This window comes from Suncus etruscus, chromosome 5, assembly GCF_024139225.1.
Source record: "Suncus etruscus isolate mSunEtr1 chromosome 5, mSunEtr1.pri.cur, whole genome shotgun sequence".
NCBI lineage: Eukaryota > Metazoa > Chordata > Mammalia > Eulipotyphla > Soricidae > Suncus > Suncus etruscus.
In genome coordinates this window covers 44,979,288-44,994,608 of record NC_064852.1, presented here as the reverse complement: position 1 = coordinate 44,994,608, position 15,321 = coordinate 44,979,288, and positions in this window count along the sequence as shown.

Below are 15,321 nucleotides of genomic sequence, written 5' to 3'. Positions count from 1 at the left end.
TTTGTCCTCTGACCACCTGTTGGGTCACCCACTTTAATTAATCTGATTTATGATTAATCTCTTTTTTTCAATAAGAGAAAACAATATGTTTTCTTGTTATTTTCCTGGGTTGGGAGAATGGGAATGCTATTGCCATTTATTTATTTAGAAACATTGTGAGTATTCTATGACTCATAAAATAGTCTATCAAACCATATCTGATAGGATTATTGTACTTTCAGATTGTGATAAAAGCCTGTACCTGCTTTACAGTATTTTGTGGGTGGGGGGATTTACCTTCCAGTTCAGATGCTCTTTCTGGTGATTTTTAGCCACAGAGGTTCAGAAGTGAGGGTGTGGTGCTATTTGGGTCCTGCAGTGTCAGAAATTACTTAGGACTCCCTGATGATACTCCAGGACTCTAGAGCTAGAATTTGTGATGGTTAAGGTACCATGTATGTCGAGGATCAACCATGGTTGGCCACATGCAAGACATGTACATGTCTTATTCCTTATTCTCTCTTTTTGGCATATTGCTTCATATTAATTTTTTTCAGAGTACATAGATTTGGCTTTTCAGTTGATCTTAAATTACTTGGATGTCTATTATATTTTATATGCTTTCCTCTTCAATAGACTAGAGTGCTTTACCTGTAGAAATAGGCATATGTGATTTTTTTTCTTTAAATTGTTGAAAGGAGTCAATAAATATTCATTAGTTTATTCTCTTACAAAATATAAACTTTTTATTTGCTTTTGTACCATACCTGGCTCTGCTCAGGGGTTACTTCTAGTTCTGTGCTCAGGATCACTTCTGGTGGAATACAGGGGTGCTGGGGATTGAGCCTGGTTGGCTGTTTTTGAAGTGAATGACTTACCTTCTGTATTGTCTCTCCAGCCTCAAAATATGAATCATAATAGTTGACACAAACTTATATATTCATATAATGAGTTATGTTAAATAATGTTTAACTTATGTTAAATCATAAGTGGGCTATGAAAATGTGGCTAAATTACTAAATGAGAAATCAAAAAGTTACTTGAAAAGAATTTAGGCTACATTAACTTCTTCTACATTATAATAGATAATATGTAGGATAATTATAATAGTTCACCAAAGGTGCCAGCTGAAACAATTACTGCATTTGTCAGGGTTGGGAGTGATTTAGCATAGTTTTGCTATTTATTGTTGGGATAGGAGGCTACATTATTCTTCAAAGGTCATTATCTATTTCTGCTTAATGAAACTGTCTGTTTTCTTGACTTTTTTGTGAGATGGTGGCTTTTTGAGTCATTAAAGTTATTTTTGTTTGAGCTCTACAGGTGGATTTATACAAACCAGAACAAAGACTACATACCAAGAAACTTGAGGAGTAAGTAAACTCTTAATAAATTCCAGTGCCACCTCATAATACTTTGTGTTTCTACAGCATCTTTCTTAGAGAAGTTCAGTGTACTTTATGGGTTCTAAAAGTTAATCAAGTTGGGAATTTTTCAATCTTTGTGGATATGAGATTCAGGGTTAGAAACCCCCAGCATGTAAAGCTTGCTTACCTTTTTTCAATTTTTTTTTTACACATGTGAACTCTGTTAGTATGGGAATTCAAAAAGTCTGAGACTTTTTGTCCTTAAAAACTTCACATGAAGCAAATGGAATGCATTTGTGGCCTGCTGGTATGAGAACCAAAACCATGTTTAAATCATGTAACAAATGAAAACATTTTAAAAATCATGCTTTCTTCAAAGCTTGCTTATCACCATGATAATTGGTTACTAAAATATAATGAACTCTGTGTTTGTGTTTATAGTTATTATAGCAATAGTTGTGAGGATGACAATTAAATTTTACTTTACATTTTGTTTCTTGGAATTTTAAAATTTCTCTTATACTAATATGTACAACTCAGAGCAATAAAAAGAGACTGGAAAGGTAGATATTTCCGCAGAATAGTTAAGGATAAGAGATTAAAAATAAATATCTTATGACAAAAGTGTTAAGTGGTACCTTGGTTATTTTCATAACAATTAGAATATCTTTTCAAAGAGAAATATTTATAATAAGAGCTTTTACATATGAATAAAAAAAAGCACCCTGCAATGAATTTCAGAATTTTGGCTACTAATAGCATCATGCAAATGATCATGTTGACAAAAGTCATTAGTTATGTGGATGTAATCTTTAAATTTGTGACCTGTTGGTTGTTGTAGCTTTAAAGCTTCTTGGTAATCAGATTTGCTTGTTTATTATGGAGCAGGATTTTGTCTAAGCAACCACTTTCTTTTTCTGGGGTCCTAGGAACTTGAAATGTATTCCATGTAGCAAGGTTTTTGTATCTTCTAAAGAGGCAGATGGCATTGACTTTGAGCATCTGCCATATTATAGTGGAGTGGGTCTTCTGAAGTTAGAATGAAGTCTATTTATTCAGAGACTAAGCATTTCCTAGCAGAGTACAATGAAAATTACTGGGCTCAATAAGTGATGACGCTTCTTAATCAGGTTCTCTGGAGTGAAATGAATAGTCTTGTGATGAGTATGGTGATCTTAGGTAGAGCAGGGACCCTGCATTTTATAAAACTGAATCTTAATCTTTTTGACTTTAGTTTTTGTTGTCCTTTGCTTTGTTTTGAACCACATCAGGTGGTAGGTACTTAGGGCTTATTCCTGGCTCAGACTTACTCCTGACTTCTGACAGTACTCTAGGGATCACATGGGGTGGCTGAATATGAATCCCAATTGGTTACTTGCAAGACAAGTGCCCTACCCACTGCACTATCTCTCTGCCTCCCACCTCATATAGTAATTTTCCCCAACTTTTTCTTTCACTTATCTGATTACGTAAAGGAGATATTGGTATGTCTTTAACAACAATCCCTTTTAAATCAAAAGAGTAGGCCTGGGTGCCAGAGTCATACAGTACAGTAGGTACTTGCAGCTTGCAGCTGAACTGGGTTTGATTTTAGATTTTTCATTTTGTCACCTGTGCCCTACCAGGAGTGATTCCTGAGCTCAGAGTTATGAAAAACCCACGAGCATTATTAGGTGTGACCCAAAAGAAAAAAAAAAAGAGTAGGCTTCTTTCACTCCCTCAGCTTTGTTTAGCAGGAACTTATAGAGAAATGTCAAGATGACATTTTTTGTTTTTGTTTTTAATAGTGATATGAGGTGTCTTTGAAAATAAATAGAAAAAACAAAAATATTTAAAGAAAAATTCAATAAATAATGGTATGGGTGATATGTGTGCATATCAAAAATTTTGCATACAAATGATTGAATTTTCTATTTAAATTCATTTCTAAATCCAACTTGTTTTCACATTTTAATTAGTTACTTGCTACATGTTTGACTTTTTACTACCTCTAGATCAGAACTTTCTAACTTTTCTATTCACAACCCCTTTTTGCCTGAGAAATACAACACAGGCAAGTGCTGCCAGAAACACCTCGGGTTCATTATGCAGTTGATTTTGAATTAACTTTTGGCTGCTGTGTGTTCAGGAACCTTTTACTATTGCCAATTTTTTCCAAACCCCACATTCAGTCACACGAACGCATATGGGATTATAACCCACAATTTAAGAAACTAGGTTCTATATTATGTTTATGAGGAATAGGAACTGTTATTTTCTTCTTCTTACTCCCTAAGTTCAAGAATATTTCTCTCTTGGGAGAGGTTATAAAAAGAGGCTAAGTATATTCACCTATGCATTTGGAACAATATTTTATGTATCATTCTTGGACAATTGGAAAAATATATTGTTCAGTTCTAACAAGGAATTCTAGCTGATGAAGGATTTTGAATTTTTATTTTGTCAAATTAAGTTAAACCTATTTACTTAGGTCTCCTTTGAGAATATTCAGTCATTTAAAGAAAAAGAAGAAACATAAAGGAGAGGAGAAAAATGAAAGAATAGAGAATTAAGAGAAGGGGGAGGGTATATAGAAATGACAGTGAGGGAGAAATGACAGAGGGTGAAAAGTGAGACAATAGAAAAACACTTTGGGAATTGGTAGGGTTGTTCTTGGAATATTCGATGTTAACAAAATACTTCTGAAGCATGGTGAAATATAGATAATTTATGTCCTGATAATCTTTGCTCCCCAAGGTCTTTGTGATTTCACAGGGAAAGAAAAAGCTAGAGAGAGTAAAGGTTTACAATGCTTTACATGTTGCCTACCCTAGTTCCAATCTGAGGCACATTGTATGGATCCCCAAATACCTCCAGGGGATCTCTTCTGCTAATAGAATCAGGAATAGTTTCTGAGCAATTTTGTTTATGGCCCCATGTCACCCCCTCCCCCCAGATAAACAAGAAAAAAACCAAGGAGTTAAAACTACCTCAAATTCTAATGTCAGCAATTATCTTTGTTACCTTGGGCAAGCCATGGAAAATTTTCTCCTAAATGCAATTATGGTATCATTTTTAACTATATATTGCAAGCAGGATTAAACAAGGATGGTTGAAATTTTCTTGCCAAAATTCCCCCCAAAGATGCCAAGTTTAAATTCCCATTTCAAAGACCTGGTAAACTGAGGCCTCTTTGTTAATATATTCAGCTTTGTCAGGAAGTGTCAGAGGTTTCATCATTGCTCCATTATGAACCATAGGCTCTAGAATTGGCCACCCAGATTTATCAATTTGGCCCAGCAAGATATGCATTCTATAGCTCCTAAATTCCTAGAATTAACCATTCTCTCTTCCTATGATAGGCCAAACTTATTTTATTATCTTTATATGATTGGCACAGAATATATTATAGTTGATTAAAATTACCATATGAATTTCTTATATTTTTATGTTACTGACTTAGAATATTTTATATATAATTTTACTTTATCCCCCAAATTGGGTACCAGTCTCCTGCTTGCTCTCTTCCAGGACTAACTAATCCATAGAAAGGCAGAAATTTCCTGCTTGAATTAGCCCAGATAAAAAGTGTCCCCTAAGAATGCTAAATGAGTTTCTGTCTTGAGAGGCCTCTGCTGTGTTAGTAGTCTGACTAATGGGCTTTCTATAAACTGGCTTTACTCTGCCTAGGCCTTTTTGCTCCTGGTAAGTTCTATTACTACACCATGACTAGATATAGTGGGGTCTGAATTCAAGCACCTCTGCTGAGCCCTTCTTGGTGATTATTGGAAAATAAGAACTTTATAGTATCAATTCTAGCAAGTCCATCTAAGAACTGGGATAACCTTCCCAGAAACAAAACAGAAAAAGTGCCTCTTAAAATTTGACTAAAACTCTGACAAAACATGGTTTACTCTGCTTTTGCCCTTTTTTGACTTCACTTTCTGTGTTGATGATGCTTGCAGAACTGGCAGCCTGCTGTCACCACTACAAGTTCAGAAAATGGGGCATCAGAATCTGCTTCTGAACACCATCCAGGTTCTGAGTTCAGTTATAAGCTCAAAGGGAGTGAAGTCACTGAGACCCTAGACATGCATGCCCTATGCATCTTGGTGAAAGTAAGTGAACAGAAATAAATTCCTCCCTAGGTTAAATTGTGGCGTAGGACCATTTTATTTTATATTTCTCTTTGGCTTTATTTCTTCCTCCACAGGACAATTCTTTTTCAGGTACACAGAATCTTTGTCCTATTTCTCCTCCCTGTAATCACATAACCTTCAAAGCTACTCTCAAGAAAGCAGCTATTTAGACTTCGTGTGAAATCAAGTTAATAGCATTACCTTTCCCAGGTGTGTTTGCAAAGTGAGGTCTTTATTGCAAATTGTGGAATTCAATCCTTGTTAAAGGGATTCAGATAATGTACAAAATTCTGGAAAAGGGCTTATAGTGGAGAGAGGAGGAAAGGGGTGTCTTACAAGCAGAATACTAGAGGAGAGCCAAGTCCTCAGACCTCATTGGCTGAGTCACAGACTTAGGTTCTGTAGGACTGTCCTTACAGCCCTGAAGTCAGAAATCCAGGAAGCAGTCCTCATTTTAAATATTATATTCTGTGTATCAGAACATTTTATTGGTTTGACTTGGGAACATAATTATTTCTGTAGTAGGCACTGAATTTTTTTGTTTGTTTATTTGTTTGTTTTGTTTATAGGCTATTCCAGGTGGTACTCTGAGGTTACTTTTGGCTTTGAGTTCAGAGATCAGTCCAAGAGTATGAAAATCTAAAGGGGTGCCTGGAATAATATCTTGTTTGCTCATGCAAACCAAGTGCCTAGCCCTCAGTACTAGCTCTCTTGCCCTACACACATAATTCTTATGTTAATTGTCATTGTAAACAGATGCCTCTATCTGCTGGGTCAGTTGCCCTTTTATGTTTGCTTGCTGAGGATACTGTTTAGACTTCTTGGTTAGCGCTGATTTGCTAAGCTTAGTCACAGCAGGTTCAATTCCATGATCTAATCATTTATCTACTGTTCTTTTGGGCTATCATATATCATCTTCTACCCAACTACCCATTGTGAAGAAAAAAAATTAAATGGGGGCATTTTGACATTTTTTTGGGTGACAAAGATTTTGTTCATTTGTTTGTTTCTCTTTGTTTGAGACACACCAAAAGAGTTCAAGAGATTGGAGTTAAATTTGGACAAAGTGAACACGATCTCTTTCAAAGACTTGGGATACGGATCACTGAGTGAGAGAACAAGTTTGGTAAGTGCAAGGGATTCTGAACTTAGTACCTGCCCTTGCTTGTGTGCATAGCATTGCTGCTTATAATTCTAGTGATCCATATATCTTTGGATATAGCCCACATGACCTAGCACTATTGGGTCTAAGCAGCACTCTATCACTAGGCTGAACATTTTTTTTCATATCCATAATGTCTGCCTGGTGAAGCTTAGCTGAGAGAATCTTGGGATTCCCCTTACCTCAACATTACTGGAAGAGGCCACTACTAAAAAAAAAAGAAAGAGAAAGAAAGAAAGAAAGAAAGAAAGAAAGAAAGAAAGAAAGAAAGAAAGAAAGGAAGAAAGGAAGGAAGGAAGGAAGGAAGGAAGGAAGGAAGAAAGAAGGAAGGAAGAAAGAAAGAAAGAAAGAAAGAAAAAGAAAGAAAGAAAGAAAGAAAGAAGAAAGAAAGAAAGAAGAAAGAAAGAAAGAAAGAAAGAAGAAAGAAAGAAAGAAAGGAAGAAAGAAAGAAGAAAGAAAGAAAGAGGAGAAAGAAAGAAGAAAGAAAGAAAGAAAGAAAGAAAGAAAGAAAGAAAGAAAGAAAGAAAGAAAGAAAGAAAGAAAGAAAGAAAGAAAAAGAAATGCTGCCTTTTCCAATAAGACTGTATGGTGGAAGGGCCTCTTGAGATTTGTTACAGGCTTCTGGCATTTGGTTTTGATGTTATTGCTGCTGTTCTGGGTTTTAAATATTGTAATGAAAAGTTTTATTGGGTTGGTGGACTGGCTTTTAGCAAAGGCATGCCATTGGTAAAAAGTTTAATAAATGAATTAGAGGCATGTATTAAGAGAATTAAAACAAAAACCTAAGCAACTCAGACTTACTGCGTATTTGTCTCAAGACAGAATCTAATGTTTTCAAAGATGAAGTGCCTTACTAGGTCCTAGAGATAATGCCGCTCTTTCAGAACTATTGCAGACACAAAAAAATCTGTACAGCCTTAGTTCTCTGGGTGAGACTATGATTGTCTCTTCCTTCAAGTGGCTTTATTGTTCAACGAGGTCTCCAGGTTTCAGAGCTCTGCCTAACTGCGCAGAGTAAAATTGATGAAGAAAGTGATAGCTTCTCCAGAAAACTTAACTATATGTAGTCTTTTTCTTCTTCATAATAAGTGATAAAAGCATATCCCCAGGAGTGCTCTGGTTATAAATTTTATGAATAGGCTTCACTACCCAAACCTATGTGAAAAAAAAGAAAGGCACTCATTCCATGAGTAATATAGTTCATTTTGTGAAAAGGACTTCCTCTCACCTCTGGTTTTGATGCCTGAAGGGCTTTCCATGAAATATTAATCATGTAATCTAACTAGATGTTGTTCATAGCGCTTTAAAAATGGATTCTCAGAGCCCTCACTGGGATGCTCAATGGGAAAAGTGATTGTTTTTCAGTAGAAGGCTGCATGTTCACATGTACTGATGGAGAAAACAGAGCTCTGCTGCTTTGGACCATCAGCGATGCAACTATGTGCAAGTGTGCTATCAGTTATATTGTAGCTAAGTGTGTGTGTGTGTGTGTGTGACACTGCAACTAGGGTTGCGATCTTCTGCAAGATATGGGGTCTTGTGACTAAGTATCCAACCCTTGATGCACACCATGGCCAAGAGTGAAAACACAGCAACCAAACATGTAAAACCTGTTTAAAACCACAACCAAGCTTGTGAATACTATAGCCAAGCCTATGTTTGGTTCATCACAACAACAAAGAAAAGCAACAAGGGGAAGAATAAAAAAAACTTTCTCTCTGTGATGAGGTGGTATCAGAATTCTGTAGAACTCTGTTTTTTTTTTCTGTTCCTATATTGACAAACATGGATAAGTGGGAATTAAATATGACAAGGATTGTTGCTATTTATTTCATTATTCTTTGCTTTTTTTTTGGAATTTTCTCTGAAAAGTCAGGGCAAAGAGAGAAACAAAATGGCATTGGAGACAGAAGAGTTGAGACCTGAATATTCTGGACCTCTAGAAGTGTTTTCAGCTCCCAGACAGCCCCTCCTTGTGACTCCAGTCCCCAGGGCTGATCCCAACTGCATCAGGCAGTCCAAGCCTTTGGGACCTGGTAACAAACACTTCCCAATCCCCTACCCACATTTATATTAGAAAACAAAACAACTTTACTTTTTTGATTATGCATGTTATAAGATGACTGTAAAACATTGTTTTGTAAATAAAATGGTCTTTCCAAAAGAACAGACCATTGTAAACAAAATAAAACTACCCCAAATGCTGGATTACCTAAAATCCCAACAACCAAGAGTAACCATATCAATGTACAAATCTATTTCTTTCACCTGTTTTTATTCAATGTATACTAATAAATTGGGAATATATTTGGAAACCTCTACCATGATGAGATAGTGTTGTTACAATTTGGGTTGTAATTTGTGGATAAGCTTCCATAATAAAAGCTTCTGCTTTCAGAAACAAGTATATTTCAGGATGATGAGCACAAATGTCAAGATATGGGGCCGGGCGGTGGCGCTGGAGGTAAGGTGCCTGCCTTACCTGCGCTAGCCCAGGAGACGGACCGCGGTTCAATCCCCCGGTGTCCCATATGGTCCCCCAAGCCAGGAGCGACTTCTGAGCGCATAGCCAGGAGTAACCCCTGAGCGTTACCGGGTGTGGCCCAAAAACAAACAAACAAAAAAAAAACAAAAAACAAATGTCAAGATATGGCAATTTATGGATATGGTCCTCTGACCTCTACCAGTATGTGTGCGTGTGCACGCAAATAAACACAGAGTTGCCCTGAATGTTACTTCTCCAGGTTGGAAGAAATCCTATTCCATGTCAGTGTCCACGTGTCTACTGCATATGGACACTGTCCAGCTTCAAATGATTTGCCAAACGAAAGTAAGTGCCTTTAGCAGCTACACAAGCATTTAGCCTGTGGCAGAATATTAGCAATTTCAAACATGTTCTTTATGTTTGTTTCTTTCATCTGATGAGTTCAAGGTGTTCTGGCATTATCTAGTTCATTCTTTCGTCATCATATGAGGAAGTAAGACAATTGTCTTTATTTGTTTACTCTTGATGAGGCCAAGAGGTAACCAAGGTAACTAAAGCTACTGATCTAACATCTTTCTCTGCTTCCTGACTTTGAAAAATTTGTGATTGCCCAGCTGCTGCCTTGGCACCATGCTCCATGATTCTGGGGTTAGACCAAGAAGTTTCCATTTTCCTGAAGTTTCTCAGCTGTTCATGTATAGTCAGGTTTTGGATCTGTTGCGATTAAAACTTGTATAGTCATCCAATTAGTCTAGTTGTTTAAATTTATGTAGCAGTTGATTTGTGCTGATCTCTGAAATTTTTGTGATCTTTGCAATGTCTCTCAGTCTTAGTATAGTTTAGTTGAAAATTTTTGTCTTTCTTGGCCATAACAGTCTTCTTTTGGTTTAGTACATATTTTTGGGGGTGGGGTGGGGGCTTTGTTGCCTTGTTTTATCCTGTGCAGGAGAGTCTTGGCTTTTCGAACAAGAATAAGCCTAAACCTGTCATGACCAAGAGGTGAATTCTGTGTAACATTGGGAAAATTCTAAGATCCTTTCTAGATCCTTCCAGTTTTTTGGGGGGGGGCCCTGTGGTTTCTGGTAGCATAAAACTTTCTGCTGTACTCTACATACTTGTCTTCTCTGTTAGCACAAATTTGTCTCTAGGTGATAAGCAGATATAAAAATATTTTGACTTACCCCTCTATTTAAAATACTTCAGTCCTAAGCCTAATTTTCTCTGTGCTGGGTTTATATGAACTAATGTGTTAGTGGAGGAAAGGTAGATATACTAGCTATTTATCTATTAATTAAGGAGCACTGCAAAACATACTCACATAAAATGGAGTGAATTAAAACAGCAAATGTTGGGGCCAGAGTGGTGGCATAGGGCATAAGTTGTCTGCCTTGCACACACTAGCCTAGGACGGGGCATGCCATATGGTCCCCCAAGCCAGGAGCGATTTCTGAGCGCATAGCCAGGAGTAACCTTTGAGCATCATCAGCTGTGGCCCCAAAACAAAGACAACATCAGAACAAAACAAAACAAAAAAACAGCAAATGTTAAGATCTCACAATTCTTTTATCTCTTCCATCCCTTTTGGCTGCTGTTGCAAGGATCCCCACATTCTAGTTGTTTGGCTTACTATGGGTTGCATTTTGGCCAGTGTTCTCCTCTTTTAGCTGAGGTGCTTGCAGGAGTCTCACACACCTGGCTTTGCATTAGGTTGTGTAGGTGACTTGTTTACAGTGGCACTTTTTTGTTACTGAGCCATCATTTGGAGCCACAATGTTTCTTTGGGCTAGAAATTGTTGGAGATGTAGATGGTTGTAGCTCTAGGCTTTTCATGAATCCAAATCCTGCAGTCAAGTTAATGCAGGGCTCACCTATAGTAGCTGCAGGGGCAGCCTCTAAGATGGTGCTCTCACAAGGTTGTTGGCAGAAGGCCTTCGTTTCTTTCTTTGTAAGCTTTCCCACAACTGCTTTCCTCAGAGTAGGTGATACAAAAGAATGTCAGGAAGAAACTACACAGTCTTTTGGCCCTGTTAGAAGTCACACCCTATCACTATTATTTCTCCCACATTTTATATAATTAGTTTTTAAGCTTTTTGCCAGACTCGGCATTAGATCAAAGGTTACTCCTAGCTCTATGTTCAGAGGTCATTCCTGTGATATTCACGATATAATGAAGTGCTAAAGATCAGATCCTGGCCTCTGAGCTCAGAGAGATAGAATAGTGGGTAGAGTGAGGAAGGGTATTTTGCTTACTTGCATCCAACCTGGGTTCAATCCTCAGCACCCCATATGGTTTTATGAGCTTGCCAGGAGCAATCCCTGAGCATAGAGCCAGCAGTATACTCTTAGTAACATGGGGTATGGCTCAAAATAAACAAACAAACAAACACAAAATTCTGGGCTACTGCATGCAAAGCATTCACTCACCCTATTGGGGTATCTTCCCCCATCCCCTGAATATTGGGTGATCCAGGGAGGAGGGCTGGAGCTCAATAGTGAGTGCATACTTTGCATTAAATTCAGTTTGGACTGTATTATAGTATGTGTGTTTGTTTATGTGTGTGCTGAGAAGCTGAGATCTACTTTTTGGAAGGAGGAGCACAAAAGAATTCATGGATCTATTTTAAAATGATCTCAGTAGATAACCCTTTAGTTTATTAATCCTTCCTGATAGCATATTTGCATATTAATGAGGCCTCCAGCTGTTCAATGCTTAACAAATTCTAAACCTCCCTTCTCTAACCTATGTACTTTAGAGAAGGAATAAAAGGAATGTCTCAGTCTCTGATGTTTTAATACCTTTCTCTGATATGTGCCCATGGGCACCTGTACACACACACACACACACACACACACACACACACACACACTCTCTCTTTTTGGTTTTGGACAAAATCCACATCTAGTGAGTCATCTGACCACTGATGCAAGCAAAACTTTCTCTCCCACAGGCCTGCTCCACCCCCATTCCCAGTCAGGTACTGGTTTTGCTGGTTTCTGACTTTTATGTTGAAAGCTGCATCTTTGTAATTCTATCTTTTATCCTTGAAGAGAAGCAGAACAAGAATTGGAATGACATTTGTAAGGCGGAGGAAAATCTTTTCCTTCCGCCTATGTATTCAGGAATTGTGATATCCCCTATATCCTAGCAACAGCCTTGGAGGTGAGGCAACGCTTTGTGAGAATCAAAGCAAGTCTGACTGTAGCAGCACGAGTATTGAAAAGGCCTTTGAAAGATGAAAAAACTGCCAATTATATGTCTTTGAATTGGATTCTATCCAAGCCCTCCCTGAAGGAATCCCATTTTCTTGGTGTCTGAGCTGGGTTAGGAAGGGAGGGAGGAAGCCAGGAAGAAAGCATGGAAGGTCCAAGTGTGTGGAGCATTTGCTTTGACAGAAGAATATATCTATTTCCCAGGTTAGGTTAGTGAAATGCGATGGGTGGATAAGCCAAATATGGTTTTGTCATGCTTCACTCAGGACATTACAAATTAAAGGCTTGTAAATCACTTGCAAATATGCCACTAATCAGTAGTAAGGAGAATAAAGAAAGCTGCTCTGTGTCGGTCAAAAATGCACAGGAAATTGCTGTAGAGTCTCATTTTTCAAACCATCCTCTCTAGGCACTCTTTGGAAAACCTACTTCTGTAAGACCCTTTGAATAAAGACCTCATTATTATAAGAGATATAAGAACAGTGTGGCTGATTACAAAGTGGCATGTTTTCATGTCTTCCTAAGACAAAGCTTGAATCTAACTTGGTTTGTTATTTCATTTGGGTATATTTATGAGAGATGTAAATTAAGATGAGCAGGTGGTACTATGTACTTTTGTTATAAAGCATCTTTTTTTTCTGAGTGGTTACTAAGTGCCAAGTATCAAAGCAAGACCTGCTATGTACAATATTTGATACAGCCATTATAAGGACACAGTGGTAGTTTATTATTAGCTCTAATTTTTTATAGCTTAAAAAAAAAGAAATTTCATGTTGTCTGGGTAAGTGGTCCCTGGCCACACAGCTAGTAAATGCCTAAAATAGAACTTGAATTCAGCTGTCAGTCCTCCTTGCCCTGCATTCTATACTTTGCCTTACAGCAATGTTGTTTAATGTGGGAAGGTTGTAAAACTCACTTGCTTCCCACATGGGACTGCTTTAGGCTTTTCTGGAAAGCGGTGGAAGGATATCTCCGTGGGCTTTTTCTCAGTGTCTTAATCTGTTAAATGGGTTAATGATTGAGTTAAAGTAAGATTTAAATGATACTTTTGCTTTTAATTGTACACTTTGGGGTTATGCCCTTCAGTGCTCAGGTTTTAGTACCTGTGATTTGCTCCTACTTATGCTCCAGGGACCATATGGTGCTGAGGAACAAATCTGGTGTTCCTGCACCTTATAAATCCTGCACCTTATATGAGATAAATTTGAATATTTCCCAAATTGCAAAGTGCATTTTAAATGTAAGTCCCTATGCTTTTACTTCTTTTAGAACCAGTTTAGAATGATCAGATCAGCTGTTGAACATGTAGTCACTAATGTATTTTTCTATGATTGTATACTGTGGTGATTTGCACATGGTGCTTTTATGTGTTTATGTACATGTGTGTGTGTATGTGTGTGTGTATAGGTGAAGGCAGGGTTTTGCCTCAAACCTGGTGATGCTCGAGGATTTTTTTCTGGTTCTGTGCTCAGGGAAACATGCAGGACTCAGGACTGAATTGGGATCAGTAATATAAAAATCAAGGTTTTTTTGTGTCTTATACTAAACACCCCCAATTCCATTTTTAAGGACTGGAAAATACTAGGGCCAGCTGAAACTGGCACAGCAAAGGTGTTGCTTTTGGTATGTATTGAGCTATATTAGCAATAACTCACTACTTTTGTAAAAGGTAAGCAGTTTTCCATTTTCAAATATTTAAATCTATGGAGACAAAAGAGCAGACTTAAGAGGGTTATTGAGTGCAAGAGGCAGGAATGATTCTAAGGTTCAAGTATAAAAAGATAAACAATCTAGCATCTTCTCTTCACATAAATTCATGTGCAAAAGAGCAGTATGCAACAAAATAATTGAATAAATGATCTGAAGTATTTATAAGATGAAATTTCATCAAGAGAACATTCAGAATGCCAAATGTAAAATATGTATTTTGTATTCTTCTCTATTATCTATTTTAAATAGTTGTCTAGTTAATAGCAATGAAGAAAATAGCACAACAATATCACTATTGAGACTATTGCACAAATTTATAATAATTATTTTTTAAGATATTTTTGTTTATTCTTTTTGTGGGAAGGATTTTTGGGGGTCATACTAGGCAATACTTAAGGGTTTCTCCTGGCTCTGCATTTAGGACTCACTCCTCGTGGTGCATAGGGGACTACATGGAATGTTAGGGACTGAACTCAGGTCAGTCACATGTATGGCAAGTACCTTTCCTGCTGTAGTATTTCTTTAGCTCCTGTTTATTTTCTATACAGTGATATCTATATCTAAAAATGGGAGTCATCAAAATTATTTTAAGAAATTCAGAATTTTTTATGTATAAATATTAATAAAAAATTAAGATTTATTTGGGGGGCCCACATACAGAAATTCTAAATCTAGTGTTTCCATTTGCAAAGGAAGGAAATAAAAAAATGTATAAAGTGGAGAGAGAGGAGCCAGGCCAAAAGCCTGCTGCCTTGTCCCTGGAATTCAATTTTATTAAACCATAGTGTGTCTCACACTAGGCATACCCTAAGCACTAGCAAGCTGATCTCCTAGTCTCTGCCTCTTCTTGGCCTTCTGGGCACAGGTTTGGGTCTGTCACAGGTGTTGGTTGCCTGGAAGACAGCACATAATGGGAGTCAGGTTTGTAAAGTATTTCCAAACTCCTTAAGCATTTTTTTTGCAGGCCATAACATTTGCATTGGCTTCTTTTCCTGCCCACCTAATCATCATCTTATTCTCTATCAGAGAACATGCACAAATGCTGACAGCAACTGCCTTCCTTAATTTTCTCAAAGCCGCCAATTCCTGGGAAGCCAGAAAGGCTGAGTGCTCTTGGCTCATTTTCTTTTGAGAATTTGGCCACCTTTCTTTTATCCTCCCTTCTAGATTGCCTATAGCCCTCTAGTTACCTGAGCTTAGTTTTTGAGGTTGGAATGAATAGTAGAACACAGGAATATGTGCCCATGTGTAGCTGGAGGGTCCAAAATAGTTAGGTAAGAACTGGATGCT